Source organism: Ctenopharyngodon idella, chromosome 3, assembly GCF_019924925.1.
Source record: "Ctenopharyngodon idella isolate HZGC_01 chromosome 3, HZGC01, whole genome shotgun sequence".
In the NCBI taxonomy this organism is placed as follows: domain Eukaryota; kingdom Metazoa; phylum Chordata; class Actinopteri; order Cypriniformes; family Xenocyprididae; genus Ctenopharyngodon; species Ctenopharyngodon idella.
Window position 1 is genome coordinate 14,191,933 of NC_067222.1, and position 24,479 is coordinate 14,216,411.

Genomic DNA, 24,479 nt, shown 5'->3' on the forward strand with positions numbered 1-24,479 from the left:
GCATTATATATTGAACTACATGTAGCTAAAAGTCAAAGTAACAATTATACATGCAACCCCCAGAGGATTGTAGACATGTACGAACATATCTGATGCATTTTTAGGAAATGTTCTGTTACAAATTTTTACAGATTTATGCTGTCCGACCGCGAATGCCTTCAGACCAATGTTTGCTGGTATCTTTACATGCACCCAAATGCACCTTCACATGTACTTAAGTTTTGAATTGGATTGCAAAATTTAGGGTTCATATAAACAGAAATTCAGAATCTGCAATGAGATTGGTATTCATTCAGATTGGACAAAAATGGAATGCATGTAAACACACCTAGGGTTGAGGTCCTTTGTAATAGTCCTTGTTGGGGAGTGACTCTTCATACATCATTGCAGGCTGGCTGTATTTCCAGTGGAAACCGTTCTTCCTGACAGTATCACTCAGTGGGGGATTCTAGCCATCAGTGCCTCACCTGAAGCAGGTATACAGCCCTGTTCTTGCTTGTCTGTGTTTGTCTTGGCAGCAACAGCATTATTAGATTATCTCTGGTTTTGCATACATAACTGAACCACATGATGTCTGGCAGGGTTTCTGTGTAGCTGAACCGTATAACGTGAGTGCATGGAAGCCGTTCTTTCGTAGACCTGCGCTTGCCTCACTCTGTGTCCAAGAATGAACGTGTGCAAATCAAAGCTGTGGTCCACAACTACATGGAACGAAAACCTGAAGGCAAGTTTTCCACGACTGTTCACCTGTTCTAGCTTTAGATCGCCCACTTTAGGTGGAAAGGGACCATCTGAAGGGGCTCGTAGACTGAATGCAGGAGGCGGACATATATACATATATATACTTTCACGTATCCATCCATCCTCAGCACAGGAAGTACAGGGGTTCTTCCTTTCGGCCTAGCTCTTTCTTCCCGTACCTTCAGAGAAGGTTATGGCTGAGACTCAATGCCAAGAAGAATGTGCTTCTTCCCGCTCAAACACCACTATCTAGGGGGTAGTCTGGGATTCCACTACGATGCAGGCACGTCTGTCTCCTGCTGGTGTGAATTTCCATTCTCTCAGCTGTGGAATGGGGTGAAATTAGGCCAGTCACTCACTGTAAAAACGGTTCAGAGACTGTTGGGTCTGATGGCAGCTGCGCCAACGTGATACCTTTTGGCCTGCTGCACATGAGACCCTTACAGTGGTGGCTCAGGACCATGGGGTTTCCTCTCGAGGGGAAGTCCTTTTCGCATGATCAAGGTCACGCGGTGATGCCTTCATGCCTTAGTCGTGTGGAAGAAGCCTTGGTTCCTGTCCCAAGTGCCTGTGTTGGGGGCTCATTGTCGTCGCGTAATGCTAACAACGGATGGTTCTCTCACAGACTGGGGGGCGATCATGAGTGGTCGCTCGGCTCAGGTCTGGTGGGAGGAACATCTACTTTCCTGGCACATAAATCGGCTGGAAATGATGGCGGTATTTCGAGCTCTCAAATACTTCCTCCCAGACCTCCCTAAGAGCAACGTACATCACGGGGCATCAAAATGTGGGGGCAGACATCCTATCGAGGCAGGGGGCCGAGGGCCCACCCAGAGGTGGTGGAGCTCATTTGGAAAAACTTCGGTCAAGAGGAGAGGGTTCGCCGGGACAGGGTTCATCTCATATTGATAGCCCCGTTCTGGCCAACCCGAGTTTGGTTCACAGACCTTGGTGTCTTTTCTCGACGGCTCTCCTATGGATATTCCCATCAGACAGGACCTCCTGTCTCAAGCGGGCAGCATGATACTTCACCCCCGCCCGGAGTTGTGGAAACTGTGGGCCTGGCCTCTGAGGGGGCTAGGCTCAGAGAATCTGGTTTCCCTACCGAGGTTGTGGAGGCCATACTCAACTCTAGCGCTCCCTCCACAAGAAAGCTATATGCATATAAATGGAAGTTGTTTTCTACCTGGTGTAGACAACGTCAGTTGGACACTGTCCATTCTTCTGTCAGTCTAGTGCTGCAATTTCTCCAAGAAAAATTTTTGAAAGGTCTATCTCCTTCTACCTTGAAGGTCTATGTAGTGGCTATTTCCGCCTATCATGCTTCTTTGGGGGACTCCTCTGTGGGAAGAGACCCCCCAATTCACAGGGACCTGTAAGGTGAGATAGTGAAAGAGAGGGGAGAAAACAATATGGGTATGTAACAATTAGGCCTACTTTTGTACAATAGAATGTACTTCTCAAAATAAAAATAATAATAATTAATAATAATACAATTTATTTAAACATAATTTAAGGAATACAAATTTTGTATAATAATTGTGCAGCACTTTTCCCCCAAAAAATAAATAGAATAAAAAGATAAAAGTTGTTAAATTTTAATTTGATTACCTTTTAAAACAGTAATTAAATTGTTACAGTTTTGTGAATTTCATAGCATTTATCTTAAATTACAATAATTGCATTTACCAATTAGATATGTTTCTGATTATTTGAATAAAACAAACAAATGGTTTCAAGTTTCAAGTATTTGTTCAACCCCAAAAATAAAACTTTCATTCATTCATTTACTGGTCCTTTTAAATTATGGTAATAATTCAATTCAACCCAATTCACATTTATTTATATAGCATTTTTTCACAATACGCATCGTTTCAAAGCAGCTTTACAGAAAATGCGTATCAACATTAGCGTGATCTGTTAGTCAGAGGGGACTTAGTCCAAGTTATGTATTTCAGAAATGTACATATACAAATCACAGATAGCTAACAATATTAAGTTAAACGATGTATTGGTTTAAGACAGAAACAATGTGCTGATTGAAGTAATGAATAATGTGTCGCGTTTTGAGTTTTGTTCATGTCTGTTTCCTAGTTTAACCTCTTATCTCTGTCCCTGTCAGTTTGTTTTTATGGTTACATATTGTTTTGAGTATTCTGTTCAGGTGTGTCTCGTCTATGATCTTGTTAGCTCCCCTGTTTGCCTGTGTATTTAAGCTTGTGTTTAGTAGCTCCTGTCTAGCTGACATCGCTATTGAGTTCATTACCTATTAATTCATTTAGTTTATTAAAGGAAAACGCCACTATTTTTGAAAATAGGCTCATTTTCCAACTCCCCTAGAGTTAAACAGTTGAGTTTTACCGTTTTCGAATCCATTCAGCCGATCTCCGGGTCTGGCGGTACCACTTTTAGCATAGCTTAGCATAGTTCATTGAATCTGATTAGACCGTTAGCAATCTCGCTCAAAAATGACCAGAGAGTTTCGATATTTTTCCTATTTAAAACTTGACTCTTCTGTAGTTACATCGTGTACTAAGACCGACGAGAAAATGAAAAGTTGCGATTTTCTAGGCCAATACGGCTAGGAACTATACTCTCATTCCGCGGTAATAATCAAGGAACTTTGCTGTCCCGTACCATGGAAATCGGCTGAATGGATTCGAAAACGGTAAAATTCAACAGTTTAAAACTAGGGGAGTTGGAAAATTAGCCTATTTTCAAAAATAGTGGCGTGTTCCTTTAAGCTAAACTGCTGCAGATCCTCACCTCATCATTGGAACCCAGTGCGTGACAACATGTTGTTAACAAATGATTATGATATATAGAAAATTTTGAAATTATAGAAAGTAATTGGTTGTTTAATAATGTATATCGTGAAACCGTGATATTTTCTCAGACGCTTGTCGTGCTGGAAAATCTCATACTGTTACAACCCTAGTTTCTACTAATGATAATAATTTTGGGTTGTAACATTAAACTTAATTGAAGCAAGTCTATGTATAAATGGAATAATTAATGAAAGCCTCTAACCAGGAGTAACAGTTGGATCTCAATGGAAACCCATTTTTACGTAAAACGAGTTAGAATCACCCGTAACAGGATAAACTGAAATTCAGTGTTTCAGCACAACTCCTGCTCACATATTTCAAGGACTGCTTTTGGACGTCACCAGGTGGAAGAAGTTGGAGGAAATACTTGGAAATATTTGAGTATTGGATTGAGAAGCATCCAAGGATGCCATACGTGAGCAAATGATCCATGAACATGGCCTGAACGATGTGTCTGTTTGCAGGGTAATGGTGATCCTGAGTAAGACAGAGGGCATGTGTAGTGTGGCATTTAGAAGACCCCACAGACAGCAGGTCTCTGTGCCGGCCAGCTCCTCCAAGCTCATCACATACACCATCATCCCCCTTAAGACAGGAGAGCTCCCCCTACAGGTCACGGTCATTGCGCGCTCTTTTATTGAGCCGGATGCAGTGAGGAAGAATCTACGTGTTGTAGTGAGCTCCTAAAACATCTCACACATATTTATGGAATCATTTTGTGATCCTATTACATGGCACATGTTGTGTGTTCAGTGATCTCAAAATATGTTTCACAAGTACATTTGTGTGTGTGTGTGTGTGTGTGCTGGATCTGATGTTTTAGGTAGAGGGCATCCAGAGAATTAAGTCAAGGAGCTTTGTGTTGGACCCCTCTGAGAAAAGAAACAAGGGTGATCTTCAATTTTTTTCCCCCTTTTTTTTAACAGAACAATATATAGATGTATTTCTTAGGTTTAGAAGTAATGCTGCATTTGTGAACACATTTTGTGCATGTATTTTGTCAGGGGATTCAAATATTTCTTTACTTTTTTTCTGTAATGAATGGTTATTTCTGTGATGTTTCTGGTGCACTTTTGTCCCTTAGAATATTAATTTGTGTTTATTTATCAGGGATTCAGGTGATAAAAGTGAAGAAAACTGAGTTAAACTCAGTGGTACCAAATTCAAAGCCTGAGGCATTCATCAATGTCAGAGGTTTGTATTTATTTTTTAATTTACATCAGGTAATATTGAAGATTACTTTGACTATTTAGAGGTGTTTTTGTTGCTAATTAAACCTCTTTGTTGCTAAATTAAACATTTTTGGCATATTAACAACTTCACATATAGATATTGTTTTTGATTATAAAGTATGGCTTTGTAGACATTGGCTATGCGTGTGTCTCCACAGGTGATTTGCTGGCAGACAGCATTGATAACTCGATGAAGGAGGACTCACTGGCGGATCTGATCCGTATGCCTGGTGGGTGTGTGGAGCAGAACTCCTGGCCAAAATGGCGCTGCCCCTCATTGCAGTCCATTACCTAGACCGCAGTGCAAACTGGGGCGCTGTGGACTAAACCGCAGAGACGAGGCCATCAAATACATACAAAAAGGTGCGACGAGACACGAGCAGGGATCTGAACATCATCCTTTCACATGTTTTAGATAATTATATATTTGTGTATTGATAGGTTATGAAAATCAGCTTAATTATCGAAAGGAGGATGACTCGTACCCTCCCTACAAAGAAAAAGGCAGCAGCACGTGGTATTCATGCAGCACAACACTTAAACTATAGGAAGATACTAAACCTTTGTAGCAGGCTGACGTGTGTTCATGGTCTGTCCGTGTCAGGATCACTGCATTCGTGCTGAAGGTGTTCTCCATGGCACACTCTTTCATCAGTGTCAGTGAGAGGCATCTGTGCGGCCCACTGCGATACCTGCTCTACAAACAGCGTCCAGATGGATCCTTTCAGGAGGACCAATGAGGTCTACACCATCAAATATAAGGTGAGACTAGTGTGCAAACAGGAAAACTGTTCTGATTGGATTATTCAGTTGTGCTGCATCATTCCCCATTTTAATGTTCTGTTTAGACAAATTGCTTGTTGCTAAAATCTTGGTTAGGACACAATGTCAGGTTTATTTTCAGTGACCAACTGAGTGAACATCATTTCATTGAGGATTTATACTCGTTAAATATAACTGAACTCCAAATACTTTATCAAGAATATGGGCCTCATTTATAAAGCGTGCATATGAACAGATTTGATTGTTGTACGCTAAAATCCACAGTAACTTTCATATTTATATATACGGTTTTGGAGCTCTAGTAGAATGCTGGAGTGAACATTTATCATGAATGCAAAAGGGGTGGATATGCTGTATGACAAAAAATACTGAAATGTTTTTAAAAACTCTTTATACACTCTACAAGGTTCTTGCTTCAAATCATTAGTGCTTTGTAGATGAGAATACAGCTGTGATCTGCACTCAAAATCCTTTTAGTCACTTTATTTCATATTATTTCACATTATTCATATGGGAATAATCCTCAGTGTGTTGAATGCTCTAATACTTACACCCACTATTTAAACAATTAATTATCTACCTCATCAAATCGGACACATGTTAAAAATCACTCACTTGATTTTGTTAAATAGCAATTATCCTCACACAATATGATCTTAGTTAATGCATCCACTATCATGTGTACAGAATGAGCTGTGCGTGAAAAACCTCGCTCCCCTGATCTCTAGAGACTGCGGTCTTTAGCCTCCTTGTTAGAGTCAACATGCAGAACAAGAAGTACAAGACACAAAACACAATCCCACTCCAAGATAACAGATGATCACACAATCAAGAAAAATCATTAATTAACCAGTTAGACCAAAAAAAACACTTACACATCAATCCAGTAAAATACACAGTATGTCATTAGAGATACATCATCATTAATCAAACATTGGTCTTCACACTTAGCATATTTAATTATTTTTGTGACATTTGTAATAATCATGTAAAATATTCTCTACATCTCATTATAGAAAACAATACCTCATTCATACCAGTTAGGAGCCAGTGATTTAGATTTATAAATGCTTCTTGTTTCAATAATTCTATATCACCTCCTCTTGATCCTGAGACTTCCTTTATCCCTATGCATTCCATTTGTTTGATATTATGTTCCAGCTCGTTGTGTCTAGCGAATGTCTGGAGAAGTTATATCTTGACATCTAATGCTTGATTTATGTTCATTAAGCCTAATTTCAATCTTTTGGCAAGGGACACTTTTGACATATAGATCACAATCCGAGTAGTATAGGTGATACAAGATTAATTTCGAAGCATTTGTTTATCATTGGACATATAAATTGATTACGTTTTATCAAGTTCTGGCATGCGGCACACCTTCTACATGGGAAACTGCTTTGGATATGAGCAAATTAATTTCCATATTTCCTGGCACATTGTGATGTTAACTTAACGTATTATTTTATATATTACACGCTATTATCAAAAGCTATAAGGGTTAAAATTTGGTGTATTGTATGCTGTTTTAAGCTTTGTAGCTGAAAGTGAAAGTAAATGTAGGAATGAAGTGTGATGAAATAAGAGGTGAGGGTCTCAAAAACAGGTGGTCACAGCAGGAGATGAGTTTGGAAACGCGTGATTGTAAACTGCAATGTGCCTTGAGGCCTTCTATATGTGGCCTACTATATTATGAAACGCATGTATCTGATATGAATCCACTGATGTTGTGATGCAGGGAGGCCTGCAGGGCTCTGAATCCAGAGAGACTCTGACGGCATTCGTGCTCATTGCTCTGGCAGAGACACCAAATTCTGTGTCCTGCCAAGAGTCACCGACCAACATAAAGGTAACCTGGGTCTTTTTCCTTTACAAACAAATACACCACACACACCAAGTAGGTCATTAACACATATTCACTCAAGATGCCATACACAGCGTAAAATTAACACACACACCCTTTCTTCCTTTCTTTCGCTATAGGGTAACAAACCATTTTAAAATTATGATAACACTGTTTTAAACAACTTATCCTTGTCCTGCTTATGGTCTACATGATTCTAATTATATTTTTTATTGTTGATCAATACAGAGCAGTTCCAGAAAAGCAGCGATGTATCTCCAAAAGCGCTTCCCCCACCTGAAGAGGCCGTACTCAGCGGCTATAGTCTGCTACGCTTTAGCATTATCTAACCACAGCTGCACGAAGAGCATGTTGCTAAACTTAGCCTCACGGGGTACACAAACAACCTTTATCATTTACATTTAGCCAACAGCTACCTTTCCATCAGGTACTGTTTCATAAGGCCAGTCTCTCTCTCCTCTTGTCTTTTATCTGTCTTCTTCTGTCAACAGATCGTACCCATTGGCCTGACTCTGACAATCACTACTTTACACTGGAAGCTACCGGCTACGCGTTGTTAGCGCTGATCAAAGGAGGTCACGTGAATGAGGCGATTGGCTCCATTTCAATGGTTAAATGAGCAACGTGGTATTGGAGGAGGCTACGGCTCTACTCAGGTAAGAAAAGAAAAGTAAACAAGGAATAGAAGTTGTAATGTTAAAGTCCCCTTCTAGTCAAATCATTTTTTATAATTAAAAATGACTCACTGAAATGTTTTTTTCTGTGAATATAATTTCTTCAAACCTTTAAATAGCTTGAATGTAACTCTACACCCTTGCTTCATTTAACCTGCCTCCATTAATTCACAGCAGCTTGGAGTGCCTGTATATCTATAGACTGTGACCTAATCCACTCAGGTAATTGTGGTAAACGCCACACAATGGCAAGAGGAAAGATTTAATTCAGCCAAGTATCAGAATGGTAATGTGTTATGTATCGCTCTCCACAACGTCAGACACGTAACGATTATGATTACACACAAATGAGTAGTCTTTGGCATGACTATATTATCAAACAGCTAATAATGTGTTGCTAACGTTGCAAACCATGTTCCCATTCACCATCTCAGAGTAAAAATCAACATCCAGTCATATCCACACCACACTGACAGATGGCAACACACACCTCGTCAGGCTTTTTCAGATCAGTTTCCCGTCGGAGTCTGTTGCCATCTTTTAGAGCTTGTTTCCGATGATTAAAGGCCTTTGCACAGTGAGTCCGAAATTCGCATCCGAAAGTTTCGCACGTAAAAAATAAATACGACCTTATGTTATGTCAATCACGTTTGCAGAATATAAAGGCAGATTGTGCCAGTAGCAAAGCATCAAACTGAGCCACTGACATCCTGAAGTAAACTTTGAAACACTCGGATAATCACGCAGCTCCTTGAAGAGGTGAACTCTCCTTTCTCTCTCTGCAATCTTGGGATTGGATGGACCCAATATTTCCTCTTTATTTTTCTCTTTTTAAGAAGAGAGAGGACAACTAAATCATTCTCACTGCTTGAAGACTCCATTTTGTATTATTTTGTGAATTTTTTCGCAACGGATTCATTAATACGCATCGGGCTCTGTGCAGGGTCTCTGTGCGTGACGAATTTTTAGGATCACGAATACGAAAAACGGATACAAAAATTTCGGACTCAGTGTGCAAAAGCCTTAACTCTTTCCCTGCCAGCGTTTTTAAAAAAGCTGCCAGCCACCGCCAGTGTTTTTGATGATTGCCACCAAAATGGCCCCCAGAATATTTTGTTTATAAATATCTGCATAAAGAATATATCAAAGTAAAAACCAGAGCCTCTGCTTTTGAACAACAATAATAACAAAAAAAAAAAATGTTTTACAGTCAAGTGAAAAAGAAGGACACCCTATTGAATTCTATGGTTTTATGTATCGAGACATATTTAAAAAATAATCTGGTCCTTGGCAGGTCTTAAAATAAGGTAAATACAACCTCAGATGAACAACACATGACATACTGCACCGTGTCATTATTTATTTAACAAAATCTAGGCCAAAATGGAAAAGCCATAAAATTCTAAAGGGTGTCCTTTCTTTTTCACATGACTGTATTCTAGCTTCATGCATTCCTTTTTTTATTTAATCAACACTTGAATGTGGATGGGTGTCATAAAACAGCAGCATTTTGAAGAATATATCTGAGAAAATTACGTTTTTATCAAAGATTACATCTGGATCATATTCAGAACGATGTCAAGTTATCTTTATTTATATAGCTCTTTTAACAATACAGATTGTTTCAAAGCAGCTGTACAGTGGTAAAAGGAAAATTATGCATTTCGGCTGTTGTTCAGCTGAAGTCAGTTCAGTGTTGATATCTATAAAGCAGTTCTGCAAAAATAAAAATCAATGTTCATTTCAGTTCTCATACAACAGTGTCAGTACAGTCAGATTAATTTTATTGTTGAATATCAAGTGTCCCCAACTAAGCAAGCCAGAGGCGACAACGGCAAGGAAACTAAACTCCAACCAACAGTGACAGAATGGGAAAATAAAACCTGGGAGAAACCAGTCTCAGTCGCTCAGTTCTCCTCTGGACAATGAACAAACACAGTGTGATTATGATTTAGGATTCATCACCCTGGTATGGAGCCAAAGCTATATATTACACTGCTCACTTACATCACATTACTCAATTATATTACACTGTTTTCTTGAAATACACTGCTTACTTCACATTACCAGTGGCACTTCTCACATGTTGCCAGTACTCTGAGCACCCGCACAGAAACATAGAATCAGACTATTAATTAATTTTATACATTGCGCATTCAGAGCTTTTATAACCTGTACAAACTGAACGGATCAATTGTCTGCACAATATGACTGTGACTTAATTTTGCATGAGTGGCGCGCAAATCACCATTGGCGCATTCACCAGCGTGCTGCAAAAGTGTTAAGATTTCCACAAGCAGTTCCTATGCGACTCTGATGATAAAATGTGCGACCCATTTGGATTCTATTGAGAATATCGTAAAACGCTGCGGAGAAAGTCGAACATGATCTAAAACAGCCACTAAAATGACTGATGAAAAGATGAGAAAACATCATCCTGCAAACTTTTTAAACTAACGATGATCACATTTACTAGAATTTATCCCGTTCTATTGTACTGTGCCAAATTTTGACTAGTTGTAGAAATTAAAATAGATAATGATGAGGGAATATATTTTTTTTACTAAAGATTTATATTACAACTGTGGCATGTTGTAGCTATAGTTTTTATCTGTGTAGCTATTTTTCATAAATGCTATAGATAAAAAAATGGTAATGAGGAGCCATCAATGGTCTTACTTGCAAATATATCCTTACTGTAACAAATGGTAATTAATTAAACAATTACAAGAACTGTTACTTTTAAGGCTGAGTACATGATAAAAAGAGATTTAAAATATGGACCTTCTTGAATTATTGACTATATTTATTTTCCCCATGTGTAAAATTCCAATCCCCCATAACCCCGCCTCCCCAATAAAGCCCCACCCCCTTTGGTGAGTACCAGCACTTATTTTTTTCCACTTCAAGCACAGCACATTACTCACTTCTGTTACTCACCTACAGGTGCTGGTCATATAATTAGAATATCATCAAAAAGTTCATTTTTTTATTATAAATTATTTTTAAAAATGAAACTTTCATATATTCTAGATTCCCTACATGTAAAGTAAAACATTTCAAAAGTTTTTTTTTTTTTAAATTTTGATTAGAGCGTATAGCTCATGAAAGTCCAAAATCCAGTATTTCAAAATATTAGAATATTTCCTAAGATCAATCAAAAAATGGATTTGCAAAACAGAAAAGTTCAAGTATTTTAAAGTATGTTCTTTCGTGCACTCAATACTTGATTGGCAGGACATATTACAGCAAATGACTTGCTCCTAGCACAAATTACTGCATCAGTGAAGTGTGGCATGGAAGTGATCAGCCTGTGGCACCGCTGGGGCACTATTGAGCCTTCAGATCATCTGTATATTGTTGGATCGACTGTTTCTCATCTTTCTCTTGAAAATATCCCATAGATTCAGGTCAGGCATATTGGCTGGCCAATAAAGCACAGTAATAAAATGGTCAGCAAACCACTTGGAAGTGGTTTTTGCACTGTGGGCAGGTGCTAAAGTCCTGCTGGAAAAGGAAATCAGCATCTCCATAAAGCTTGTCAGCAGATGGAAGCATAAAGTGCTCCAAAATCTCCTGGAAGATGGCTGCATTGACTTTGCACTTGATAAAACACAATGGACCAACACCAGCAGACGTCACGGCCCCCCCAAATCATTATTGACTTCAGAAACTTCACACTAGACTTCAAGCAGCTTGGATTCTGTGCCTCTCCAGTCTTCCTTCAGACTCTGGGACCATGATTTCAACATGAAATGCAAAATTTACTTTTATCTGAAAAGAGGACTTTCGACCACTGTTCACTGTCCAGTTCTTTTTCTCCATAGCTCAGGTAAGATGCTTCTGACATTGTCTCTGGTTCAGAAGTGGCTTGGTAGTCCTTTTCCTGAAGATGTCTGAGTGTGGTGACTCTTGATGCGCTGACTCCGGCTTCATTCTACTCATTGTGAAGCTCTCCCAAGTGTTTGAATCGGCTTTACTTGACAATATTCTCAAGCTTGCGGTCATCCCTGTTGCTTGTGCACCTTTGCCTACCCAATTTCTTCCTTCCAGTCAACTTTGCATTTAATATGCTTTGATACATCACTCTGTAAACAGCCACCCCATTCAGTAATGACCTTCTGTGACTTACTCTCTTTGTGGAGGGTGTCAATGATTGTCTCCTGGACCATTGCCAAGTCAGCAGTCTTCCCCATTAGTGTGGTTTCAAAGAACAAAAGATAACCGGAATTTATACTGTAGGGATGGTCATTTAATGAAACTCAAATGTAAATATTCTAATATTTTGAGATACTGGATTTTGGACTTTCATTAACTGTACGCTCTAATCAACAATTTTTAAAAAAAAACCTTTTGAAATGTTTTACTTTACATGTAGGGAATCTAGAATATATGAAAGTTTCATTTTTTTAAATAATTTACAATAAAAAAATGAATTTTTTTACGATATTCTAATTATATGACCAGCACCTGTATATTACACTGCTTACATCACATTACTCACTTATATTACACTGTTCACTTGTATTGAAATTTTGCTCATCTCTCTTTCAAAGCAGCAAAGTGATCAATTACTCTCTCATTGAAAGCAGGCATGTTCCTGACTAGTTCCCTCTCCACGGAAAGCATGGCCAGTGCATTCAGACGTTCCTGTCCCATTACATTTCGCAGGAATATCTTGATTCTCTTTAACGTTGAGAAACGCTTCTCAGCTTCAGCAGGTGTCATGGGAGTGGTTATGAGAATGTTCAACAGAGCCACAGTCTCAGAAAAAATATCCTGGAGGTTGTACTTCAGTAAAACCTGGCCCTTGAATTCTGGGCATTTTCATAATGTTCACGCACCTTTTGCTGCACACCAGCCCGCTCTCCCCTCATCACACTGGCCCTGTCGTATGCTTGCGCGATGAGTTTACCTTTGTGATCATCAGTGAAAAGACTGTTCAGTCTCTCCAAAATCAAACTGGCAATCGAGTCGGCTGTTGCATTCAAGATAGGGATGAACTCAAAGAAACGTTCTTGCACAGCATGGTCCCTGTCAATGTATCTGAACACAAGCACCAACTGAGTCTGTGTGGAAACGTCAGTAGTCTCATCTGCTTGGATTGCTACGAATCAAGCTGACTTCACCTCTTACATTATATGCTTTATACTTTAATATATCCCTTTGACTCGATAGTATTCAATGAAGTATTTATATTACGTTGATAATATAGTGATACATTGTATATTATACAATTATAATTTATATGATTTTATATTACCCATAATCAACCCACAGAAGTTTTTTGAATGCTTGAAACATTTTAATCAATTCCAATTAATGCATTATTTTAGGGTCTTGTTTATAATCCGTATATCTAACAAGATATCGTGATAATGTGCTGTTTTTGCACAATCGTTGAGGAAAGGGTAGGCCTAGGATTCTGCAGAGGAATAGCATATTTAGGAGAATAAGCATTTCCAGTAATTTGATTCTTTTTGATTCATTAGCTGTGTCCAACATCACATTCTCTTGAGTGGGTACTTTCTTTGCATAAGTAATTACTTCATGACCACTAAAAAGTATGTTCTATAAAGTATGAATGTGTATAGTATGAATGAAATCTGCACATATAGCCATGTTGTCATTCACCATGTTGTCCTTATCATGTGATCTACCAGCATCAGATGTTTCACTTCACTGTCATTCACAAATCCTCTTGTGGGATAGTAAAGGGTCCATTGTATGCACACTTCAGAATGTCACCGGGAGAAGTAGGTCATCCAGATACTTTTTGCCTACTGCTGAAGTACTGTGAATTCGGACATCTCCTGAGTGTTGTTTTGTTACTTTCTGTTCTTCACTTACTATTTAGTAGGGGTGTATGCAATTTTGGATGCAGCCATTAACTCTCTCTGTACCTCATTTAAAAAGACTGTTAACACATCTGTGCTAAGTTTTCTGAGTAAAGATAGATTTTATTTAATTAGATTTTTATTTTATTTAAGCATATTTGCACTCTCTTATCCCCAGTCCACTATAATAGTGCTACAGGCCCTGTCTGAGTACCTAGTGAAGTGGCCTCTTCCTTCCAAACGTACATTAAAGGTGGAGCTCCGTGTGCCTGGTCGCAAAAGTATTCAGTGGACCTTCCTACCAAAAGTGGCTCATAAGCTTCAAACTGCTCAGGTGAGCATCTGATAGGGGACTTTCACTGTCCATTTCTTTCTTTCTTTCTTTCTTTCTTTCAATGTGGTCTTTTCAAGGAAAACATTTTCGAAGATGAACATGCACTGGTTTACAGTATTCTATTATGCAGTTGAATAAAATTAGCTCTGTATGAAGCATTTCACATTACATATTATTCCAAACCAGCTTGTCAAATGTAATGTCAAATTTCACCAGTCCAAAATACATCTAGAAATATACAATTTCTGAATTGTATGAAAAAACACAAAAATAGCATAATCTAAATAGCATAGTCTAAGGCTGTGCCCTGCAGTGCACCAGAATTTACAGTTGTTACAGATTCAGTAACAGTTTCAATTACACAAGTGAGTTGGTAGCGATCTAACAGCTGGAATTTACACCAGCCTGTGCCTGTCCACATCTTATATTGTATATTTATTTTCAAATTCTGATGTTTGTCTTTTAAATATAATATTTATGAATTATAATATTATTTTCAATAGTAATTATGGTCATTCCTGTTACACTTGGTTGCTGTAGAGAGCACACGACGAAGGAGTAGGAACACAAACGATTTTTAATGATAAGCCGCAGGTGAATAACAACACAACCCCTAAACATAGATGAGACCAGTCAGAGAACTAAACCAAAAAGGAAGTATATGCACAGAGTAAATGAGGAAACTAAACAGCTGAACAGAATAACAAATGAGTAACCATAGAAACTAACAAGAACTCATGCAGACACAAGAGAAACTAAACTAAACAGAACATGACTCCGAATTGCTGTACAGTTAATTAAAAAGAAAAATACATTTAAGATGCATAAAAATTAATTACACAACAAAGATGCAAATTCGAAACAAAGTACACTTTTAATGTTAATGGTGAGAGGGCTTTTTGAAAAATAAGTATTGTAACTGGTATCGCCAATCACAGTTTTAATGTATTAGTTATCAAATTTAGGTTTAAAAGGCAATACTTCTATTTCTTACCTCCAGGTACCTTTTGACAAGGAATTGACAGTGGTGGCTACTGGGAATAGCAAGGGAATTCTGGAGGTACATACATGCAAGTGTAACCAAGCTACCGGCCCACAACATTGTAAATAATGTACTGAAATATAAAATACTTATAAACAATAATTTCTTTCCTGTTTTATGCATCCCAGGTAGTGACGGTGTACCACCAGCTTCCTGATGCCTATGAGAACAGCACGTGTAACAGTTTCCAGCTCGATGTCTCTATCGTTAAAACTGGTGCAGTCTTGGCTCTCTTTTAAGAATTCTAACATGGTTTAAACCAGGAGTGTCCAAACTCAGTCCTGGAGGGACACTGTCCTGCAGAGCTCCAACCAGCTCCAAAACACCTGCAGAAAGTTTCTAGTATGCCTAATTAGACCTTGATTAGCTGGTTCAGGTGTGTTTATTTGGGGTTGGAGCTAAACTCTGCAGGACAGCGGCCCTCCAGGACTGAGTTTGGAGACCTCTGGTTTAAACATTAATATCAAACATGCCAATCAAATGTCTGTGTTCCATTTTAGAAAATCATCGGCCAGATGTAGAAAACACCTACAAGCTTACTATCAGAGTGAGGTGAGATCTTATTTTTTTTCACTCCCTCTTGGCAGGACAAGACATTTCACATTTTTGCGTTGTCTCTTTACTTTTCTCAGGTCTCTGGAAGGAATGGCGAAAATGGTGATTCTGGATATTGGCTTGCCCACCAGCTTTGAGCCTGACAACTCAGACTTGGAGCAGGTGAGACCACAGACTTCTGATAGATCATAAATGATAATAAGATGCAAGTAAAAAAATATGAATTAAGGTGCGGTCACATTTACTGTTGCTCTGCAAATTTTCATGGGCAAAATCTAGACTTTTTAAAGGAATCTGTTTTGCTGATTTGCTGGTTTGACAAACAGAATACAGCAATAGCTGGTTTTGGATAAGTGATAATGAGTCTGTTGCCTTTATAGCTCATGAATTCAGTGGATCAATACATCAACCACTTCGAAGTGGTGGACAACCTGAGTGACAGAGGATCCCTCATAATTCACCTGTTTGAGGTAACCAAACAACAAGCCTTAGTTCAAACTTGTTTAACATCATGTCAATGAAGGTAATGTTGAATATTCGTCTTTGTCTAAATGTCCTGGACAGGTGTCCAGTACTCAGACAGACGTTCAGACTGCATCAGAAATTTAAAGTTGGGTATCTTCAGCCATCCACTGTCACAGTTTACTATTACTACAACAAAGGTGCGTGCACACATGTAATTCAGATTGTTTTTTTGTTTTTTGCTGTCTGAAGCCCTGTTCACACCGCCAGTGACTTTGTTGCTGCATGTCGCTAGTCTCTGTACTGTGAAGTCGCTTGTGGGCGTTCCAAGTGCTGTCACTCTATTATCATTGGTAGAGTACATGTCTGATCATATCTATAGAAAATGCAATCACAAATGATATATAAAACTAAGAAATCATTCTAATTTCACTAGGAATTAGGTTTAAAATAATTAAAAGTGACATTCTGCTGTTGTAGAGTGTTGTGAGCTTAGCTCATGTACATGTAAGCTGCTTTCTCTATCGCAAATGAGATTATAACGCTTTTCCCATCCAATGCTGATGAAAGTTAGCCTATAACATTACATCTGAGGAATGCTAAAGAATTACATCTCGGTTGCTTTGTTTCCTTAACTCTTATCATAGCTTGTGCAACTGTGCAGTTCCCGGATGTCCATTGTTGAATTTGCTGTCGAATTTGAACCACTGAATTTGTGGAAGCGAATTTGTAAAGAGAAATAAAATGGACTGAAAATTGGCTGTTAAATATTTTAGGTTGTATTTTTAAACAGACTGAATATTTTGGAAGTGAAATCTGAAAGGTGTTATTATGGGGTATTGTTTGTATTATTTTGAGGAAAATAATTCCCTTTTGGAATAAGGCTGTAACATAACAAAATGAGGAAAAAGTGAAGCACTCTAATTACTTTCCGGATGCACTGTATGTGACTGAAACATAAAAACTTTATTAAAATAATATTATGAGTTATGGCTGAGTTCTGAGACTCTGACACAAATCTATGATTCGATTTCAATCCACAAGCTCTGGATTCGATTTGATTCATTTTGGAAATATTCCAGGTAGAGTACATATAAAAAAAATTCTTAAGGAAAATAATTTCTCTAATTAATCACTAATGTTGTAAACTCTACAGGGAAATCTTGGAATTGACTTAACAACAAAATTAAATTGCTGTTTGATTATAGATATAATAATCAACATTCAAATAAAAATTGAGCTGTAAACAAACATTTAAGTTGCACCCAAGGTGTTTTCATGATAATGAACATGTAATTTAGTGCATCTATTTAGAAACTACTTATACTTTAGAAAATACTTGAATACTTGAATAACTTGTTTTGTTATGTATCTAATTAAGAGTGAGTGTGAGCTGACACATACCAATACGTTTCCACTAAATCATAATTATTTAAACATTATTTCTGTTAAACAGGCTGTAAAACAGGTGGGCAAATGAACTAACATCAAGGTAACAAGGGTGCAGGGAGAGACTGACAGAAGGGCCACATGGCAAACAAAAATCATGTGCACAAGTCAAATGGCAAACAAACATGACAGAAGCCATGTGCTCACACACATCATGCATCACCATAGAGTTGCCATACAATGTGCGCAAAATAACAGCATGAGGTCTCGCAACGCTGGCCTGTCTGGTAGACAATCTTTCACACATTCTCCCCAGGATGATTTAACTTTTGATCACGCTATAATAAAGAAGACCTGAGGATTTGACGCCTGACTGTCTCCTGTTTTAACATGCATTGTAGGATTATTTTACATATCATTCGATTCCTGATTGACTTGTGGAGAAAAGATATATTAAATCATTCCGTAGGTCTTATCAGTGGTTCCGTATGTTGTAAATGGAGTCACGGGTATTGTCATGTTTCACTGAGTAACACATAATTTTAAATCTCTGGTGTCTATAACGTGTCTGTCATATAATTTAGGTAAAGTTGCAATTCATATATTCCAATAGTGAAAAGTGTATACAGCTTTGCTATTTTTAAACCAGTTAAGCAGTGATACCAAGCCATCTCTCCAGCCTATTTATCAGGATAGAATGGCACACTGTATCAAATGCAGCACTAATATCTAACAAGACCAGGATGGTGGAGGCTCCAGAGTCAGCTGAGACAAGCAGATCATTCATAACTCGAACCAGGGCTGTCTCTGTACTGTGTCTCTTTCTAAACCCAGACTGAAAAGGTTCAAAAAGCTTGTTGGAAGACGAGTGTGAGTGGAGTTGTGCCACAACAACACGTTCCAAAACTTTAGCAAGAAAGGGTAAGTTTGAGATAGGTCTGTAATTAGATAGATCTGACTTATCACATCCAGGCTTTTTAAGGACTGGTGTAATAGCTGCAACTTTAAGGGCTTTTGGAACTATACCAGTAGTGAGGGAGGTGTTCACAATGTTCAAGATGAGGGGACTAATCGAAGAGAGACACCCCTTTAGAACAGATGTTGGGATTGGGTCGAGAGTACATGTCATTGCCATCACTAATTTCAGAATACAATCATTGGTGACTATGTTAAAACTAGAAAATGCACTTTCAGGAAAACTAGGTGGAAAGGTCAAAGGAACTGCAGAGCAAGGTAACAAACTTGATAGACTTACAGATATTTTACATTTTTTCCATGAAGAAACTAAGAAACTTGTTACACTCCTGCACAGAGGAACAAATCGGTGACTTGATTGGTGCAAGAAGACTGTTGATCGTCTTAAAAATCTTATTAGGGTTTGCAGCACCATCACTAATAATAGATGAATAGTACGTTGTTCTTGCTGCTTTGAGAGCGTATTGACTCAAATGACGGTCATACATAAGCTTATGAACAGTTAAACATGATTTCTTATATTGGCATTCAAGCTGCCTACTTTTCATCTTCATAGCCCTTAACTCAGTGGTGTACCAAGGAGAAGATTTACTAAATGAAACAAAATGTTCTCTCCTAGGGGCTAAATCATCCAAAGCAGATGACAAAATGGAATTATAGTGATCAACAGTTTCAACTGCTGAGTGCTCTGAGATCAGGCAGGAGAGACTGTCAAAGTTAAGATTCTTGACATTTCTAAAACTAATGACCCTTTTTTGAGTACCTCTTAAAAGTGGAACATTTAAATTAAAAGTGAGAAGCTTATGATCACTGATACACGAGTCATTACTATCTAGCTGATCAATGTCCACCCCAACAGAACACACCAGATCAAGTGTGTGACCTTTATTATGAGTGGGAAATTTCACGTGCTGAGTCATGTTAAAACAGTCTAATGCATCCATGAAATCGGCTGTTAGATTACTATTAGAGTTATCCACGTGGATATTAATGTCTCCAGTCACAATCATTGCTGGACAAACAGCACTAAGGCACTTGGTTTTGGAGGTCGATATATGAGTACAATAAGGACAGGTGAGACACCGTTCACTTTAAAAGCAATGCACTCAAATGATGATACATAGGGAATGGTAATTTCCATGACAGATATAACAGCGAGACCGCCACCTTAGACGTGGCCTCTCAATATATGTATAGGGTGGTGCCAAGTCTCACAGATACAAAAGAAGTCCAGAGCATTGTTCAATATGATATCATGAAGTACAGCAGTCTTATTATTCAGTGAACGAACATTTAGAAAAATGAATAAGCAATAAGCAAATCGAGCGGTTTCAAGTCGCATTTTCTGATGAGTCAGTTGCGGATAACACAAGTTTGCATGGCAAACGCCACGTAGAGAACGCTTTTGTGTTTCAGAGTCCTTGGATCGAGAGCATACGATTTTAATGCCAGTCCCAGTAGTATGAACATTCTGCTGTGATCCTCTGTGTAAATATTTCGGCCGACGTAAAAGCCGACATGATTTCAAGGTCTTTTGAACACAGATGTCGGGAAGTAAATAATGTTCCAATGAGAGAAGTTCAGCAAAAGAGTACCTTATCATGATGAAATCCATCTGTTGAAGGACCCGCTCTCCACGAAGCCCAGACAGGGTCAAAATAATGATGATGATAACAGTGCAAAGCAAAGGAATCTGCATGATATCCAAATTGAGTCACTTGAAATAGAATCCAGACGCGTTGTTATCACACCGCAGCATATAGATAGCTATCACAGAGGACTCAGCGTTCCCAGTCAGCAGGATCAGCAATCCCACGATGTTGTGCCCAAAACCACGAGAAACTCCACAGTAGAACTCCAGTGTCAATAAAACAGCATAAAAACACCAAATAATAAAATCTCTACTGTTTAAAAACAAACGAATGAGGTTAAAAATTAAAATACGGACGGAGAAGGGGCAGCCAACATGCGCCAGCGTTCTCTCCACCGAAAGTAGTTAAAAAGTAGTTCATCACACTTTCATATGATTCATTTAACAACAGCGCTTCTTATTTATTAATCTCATTTGTTTCATTCACAGACATAAGCCGGAATGCGGTTATCACTTGTGTCAAACTTCAAAACGGTCAATCGTCAAATTGCCCACCACCTGTATAAACACCCCCAACACCATTCCACTTCCTGAACATAAAAACATATGACACTCATAAACACGGTGCGGAAACAGATGGTCATACTTCCTGGTCATAAACACACTCCGGAAACGGAAGGGCAAAAGGTCACACCTGTCAATTGTCATACATCAGAAGGGCCATAAATCATAGTGACAGTAGGTGTATCATACAACTACTTGCACGAATATACTTGGCTAGGCGATGCAGCGTCAATGTTCCCATGAAAGGGAACGTCTCGGGTTACGTCTGTAACCCTTGTTCCCTGAATAGGGAACGAGACGCTGCGTCGCCTAGCCATACTCCCCGCACACCTGTGAGCGTCTTGCTTCAGCCAATCAGAAGCTGGCATTCTTTGTTCTCAGGAGTGCTTTATAGTTTCCTGGTCCGTGACGTCACCCGCTCTGACGTCCCGTCACCCTATTGGTTCGATTTCACAAGTGCTTCATGACGCAATCACACAGAGGTGTTCTCAAAGCGCTCGACGCAGCGTCTCGTTCCTTATTCAGGGAACAAGGGTTACAGATGTAACCTGAGACTATTTGCATTATTAGTGGCTTTCTTGAGTTTTGTTTTTTGTGCCTTTATTAGATAGGACAGTAGAGATTTTGACGGGAAAGCGTGGGGTGGAGAGAGGGGAATGGGATCGGCAAAGGACCTCAAACCAGGAATGCGCTGACCAGTTGCTCTGTATGTCATGCGCTAAGGCCATTGGCGCCGACGCATTATTAGTGGTCTTGGCTAAGTGTTTGCTTTGCTATTAAGATTGGGCACTTTAAAGATGTTTTATGTGATGAATGCTAACTAAGATCTCTGTTATTTCAGATAAGCGCTGCAGCAGGTTCTACTCTCCTCCTGAAGACCAGCAGCTCTGCAAAGACGATATGTGCCACTGCTCACAGGGTCCGTCTCATTTTCTTTTTGCACACTGGCAGAAAATTACCAGCATTTTTTGTTAAATTTTCAACCCTAAAACACATCACAAAGCAATGCGTAATTCAAAATACGAGTAGCACAAATGTAAAACATAAAAATGGAAAATGCCTTCACTAACACAGTGGACCATATTTTAGAGTGCACATGAAACATGTTACATTGGCAGATTAGTTTTTCCATTAAAGATACCACAAACAATGACAAGTTGTACAGTATTGCTGTTGATTACACTGTACAATACCCCCATATTGCACATTAAAGGGACAGTTTAAATTCATCTGTGAAAATGCAGTCACCCTGGTGTTGTTCTGAAGCAGCATGAGTAATTAAAAAAAAAAAAAAAAAAAGCTTTAAAACAATCCCTTGTGACCAGTGACGTTTATTTATTTATTTTTGAGTGAACTGACCCTTTAACGATGCATCTTTTTTCCACACATAGCCTCAGCTGGCATTTCACTCATGGGTCTTTTTCATATATAATTATTATTATCTCTTTAATATTTCTGGACAGGTGACTGCTGTGTGCAAAAACCACCGAACGTGTCTTTTAAGAAAGAGCGGGCTGCATGCAATGGAAGACATTATGGTAAATATTTGCTGGGTCACATTTACATATCTGTCCTTTATAAGTTTTGTGGGGTCAATAAATTGGTCTTTTGGTGTCTCCTCTTCAGCCTACAAGGTTAAACTGATAAGTGTAAGGAAGTGTCAATACGATCAGTACGAGATGAAGATTGTCCAGATTATACAAAATGGTAAGTCGTAGCAGACTACTTCCTTTTTACTGAAATGCATTTATTGTGCCTTTTTGAATTTTTTTGCAAAACTATATAATTTTAATTAGCTTTTTAAAGGAGGAGTTGAACTGGACAGTGAAAGAAAAGCAGGCCCTATATCTGTCAATGTGATTGGAATCAAGTCCACATATTAAAATGATTTCTGAAGGACTGTTCAAACTTACAAAAAAACGTAATTATTCCAAACATTTGACTGGTGGTATATTTCTCAAAATTTCATAAATATCATCCAGGCCAATATATCGGTTTACCACTAGCACTAGAGTGATCTCTGGTAACGCACAAGAAAATGCCTGTGCTGGTTAAAAAAAACCCTCAATATACTGTAAATATAAAACCTGTTTTAAAATTTTCTGACAGCATCTCTTATTTACAAACATTTTAGGCAAAAATGGCAGTACTTAAAGGGTTAGTTCACCCAAAAATGAAATTCTTGTCATTAAGTATTCACCATCATCTCGTTCCACACCCATAAGACCTTTGTTTGTCTTCAGAACACAAATTAAGATATTTGTGATGAAATCCAAGAGGTTTTTTTTTTATCGTCCATAGAAAGCAACAAAATTACCTCATTCAAAGTCCAGAGAAGTAGTAAAGACAAGGTTAAAATAGTCAATGTGACTACAGTGGTTCAACCTTAATGTTACGAAGAGACAAGAATACTTTGCACAAAAACAAAAAAATAATTTATTCAACAAATTCATCTCTCCGCTGTCATTATCGTATGCAGTTGACACAATGAATGCAGTTCAGCGCTTCCGTGTTTACGTCCGAACGCCGGCTCAGTATTGGCCGAAGCCTGTTCACGTGAGCAGCATGATGCGTGTGATGTTGACGCAGGAGCCGGCCAATAATGAGCCGGGGTTCTGATGTAGAATCTGGGGCCTGTACCATGAAGCGGATTAGCTGGCTAGCCAGGTAAGTTTCAGATTAGTTTGCTCCAATCCTGGGTTTTAGGTACCATGAAAGTGACTTGGCTTTTAGCGGTGTTCATCACCATAGTAACTTATGCTCCAAGGCTAACCTGCTCCGGGGCAGGTTATGTTCTGGTTTAGAGATCTCAAACTGAAATTGGACCAATCAGATGTGAGCTAAATGAACTGACACATCCAACGCAATGAAGTCACTCCTCCAGTTTCTCGTCCTCCAAAATTAAATGTCACTATACAGTAAAAAAAAATATTTAACGATGAAATTGAATGATAATGGTAACACTTTACAATAAGGTTCATTAGTTAACATGAACTAATAATGAAGTGCACTTATACAGCATTTATTCATCTTTGTTAATGTTAATTTCAACATAATACATGATTAAAAGCTTGTTAACATTAGTTAATGTACTGTGAACTAACATGAACAAACAATGAACAACTGTATTTTCATTAACTAACGTTAACGAAAATTAGTAAATACAGTAACGAATGTATTGCTCATGCTCAGTTCATGTTAGTTAATACATTAACTAATGAACCTTTATGATTTATATAATTATTATATGATATATATTATTATTATTAATCCAATACACAAGCGATTTTAGTTTATTAAGCATTTAGTTTCAATGAATATTAATATTTACAGATGATATGTAATATAAATAAACTGTAAATAAACTTTAAATATGACTACATGTGACCTTACGTGTCTCTATCACTATATATTATCAACTATATAAATTCACAATTTTCACTTGCACTGATAGAGCCTGAGTTGACAGAGAAAGTTGATGAACAGCATCATGGTACCAACAAAGCCAGATTGGAGTGGTTTGGTTTTGTCAACTCGAAATTAATCCTATAACCCTGAGTTTGTTCAACTACCATCATGGTACAGGCCCCTGGAGGGGCGGGGCCAGA

The 24,479-nt window shown here is 38.3% G+C and overlaps 1 pseudogene; it reads left to right on the forward strand.

The window, feature by feature from the left end:
* LOC127510236 (complement C3-like) overlaps nucleotides 1-24,479 on the forward strand; it is a 29,793-nt pseudogene that overhangs the window by 2,989 nt on the left and 2,325 nt on the right.